The sequence below is a fragment of the Carlito syrichta genome, unplaced genomic scaffold, assembly GCF_000164805.1.
Source record: "Carlito syrichta isolate Samal-C Ts95f unplaced genomic scaffold, Tarsius_syrichta-2.0.1 Scaffold315101, whole genome shotgun sequence".
Lineage (NCBI taxonomy): Eukaryota > Metazoa > Chordata > Mammalia > Primates > Tarsiidae > Carlito > Carlito syrichta.
This window is the reverse complement of record NW_007259197.1, coordinates 201,293-203,333: the sequence shown is the minus strand read 5'-3', so window position 1 is coordinate 203,333 and position 2,041 is coordinate 201,293. Positions and strand designations below refer to the sequence as shown.

Genomic DNA, 2,041 nt, shown 5'->3' with positions numbered 1-2,041 from the left:
GGGGAGAGAGCCAGAGAACCTCTGCATTCTCCTTTGCAGAGGGTTTCATAGATCAGGTTGCCCCGTCACCATCTTGCCAGAAGTCTGTTTTTTTTTAAGAAGCAGGATGCTGATCTAGAGTAGAAGAAGACTAGTCCTGCTGTTGTTTTAGGAGACATGGGGTGTTTATAAAATTTGTGATAGTTGGTGGAAATTTGGGGTTTAGATAATGGGCTGTGTGCACTGTAAGAATAAAGCAACCAAACTGAGGAGGAGAGGGACAGCAGCCTGCCCAGAACTTCAGGTACCACTATGGTCCAGGCCCCACCCCTCAGCACTACCCCCAGCTTTGGTGTGACCTCGGTCCCAAACTACAACTTCTATACAGCTGGGGGCCAATGACTCACCATCCTTGGGGGCGTGAACTCTTCATCTCACACAGGCATCTTGCACACAAGAGGAGGAACAGGAGTGACACTTTATGTGTGGTCCCTTATGACTATGAAGCACGGATGGAAGATGGCCTGAGTTTTTATAAAGAGGAAAACATTCAGATACCGAACAGCTAGGAAGGAGATTGGTGGGAAGCCCTATCCTTGACAACTGGAGAGATTGTTACATTCCCAACAATTACATGGCTCCTGTTGACTCTATCCAGGCAGAAGAGTGGTACCTTGGAGAACTTGTCTAAAAAGATGCTGAGCAATAGCTCTTGTTCTCTGGAAACCCAAGAAGTACTTTTCTTATCCACGAGAGCAAAACCACCAAAGGTGCCTATTCACGTTCCATCCGTGACTGGGATGATATGAAAGGAGACCGTGTCAAACAGCACAAAATTTGGAAACTGGACAATGGTGGGTACCATATCACCACCCAGGCTCAGCTCGAAATCCTTCAGAATTTTGTACTGCACTACTCAGAGAGAACCACAGGTCACGCTGTCTCCTAGTAGTTCTCTGCCACAAAAGGATGCCAAGGCTTACTGATCTTTCTGTCAAAACCACAGATGTCTGGGAAATCCCTTGAGAATCCACACAGTTGATCAAGAGACTGGGACTTGGGAAGTTTTGGAAGGAAAGAATGGGTACCTGGTATGGAAACACAAAAGTAGCCATACACTGTGTCTCCCGAGTCCTGCCTAGTGGAGGCACAGGTCATGAAGAAGCTTAAGCATGACAAACAGTCCACCTGTACACAATGGTGTCTGAGGAGCCCATCTACCTGGTCACGAAGTACATGAATAAAGGAAGTTTACCTGACTTCTTAAAAGATGGAGAAGGAAGAGCTCTCAAATTACCAGATCTTGTGCACATGGTAGCATAGGTTGCTTCACAAATGGCTTACATGGAATGCATGAATTACATCCATAGAGACCTGTATTCAACCAACATTCTGGTAGGGAATGGACTTATATGCAGGATTGCTCACTTTGGCCTGGTCCGGTTGATCAAAGACAATAAGTATATAGCAAGACACGGTGCAAAATTCTGCATTAAGTGGACAGCTTTTGGTGCAGCCCTATATGGGTGGTTCACCAACAAGTCTGGTGTATGGTCTTTTCGAATCTTACAGAGCTGGTCACCAAAGGAAGCATGCAGTACCTAGGCATGAACAACTGTGAAGTCCTGGAGGGGGCAGACTTTGGCTACTGAATGCCCTGTCCTCAGTACTGCCCTGTCTCTCTGCAAGAGCTCGTGATGCACTGCTGAAAGAAGGACTCTGAGGAGCGCCCCGCCTTCAAGTACTTGCAGGGCTTCCTGGAGGACTGCTTCACAGTCACAGGGCCCCAGCACCAGCCTAGCAAAAACCTATGAGCCCAGACCATGGAGAAGTCCTGTCCCTGTCCCAGAGGGCACCCCCACCCATTAGTTTTCAATGCCTAGCCAGCTGCCTCAGGCAACCAGAACTGTCTAGGATCAGATCACATGTGACTCTGAAGCCAACGAATTTCCATGACCCTCACTCATGGCACTTGTTCCAAAATCTGAACCTCTGCTGTGAAGCATTCGGGACAGACTTTGTTATTTCTCAGATGTTGGAGAATTCATTATATCGATACTAT

At 47.3% G+C, this 2,041-nt stretch overlaps 1 pseudogene; it reads left to right on the top strand.

The window, feature by feature from the left end:
* The first annotated feature begins 208 nt into the window (after positions 1 to 208).
* LOC103274895 lies at positions 209 to 1,793 on the top strand (annotated as a pseudogene).
* The last annotated feature ends 248 nt before the right edge of the window (positions 1,794 to 2,041 follow it).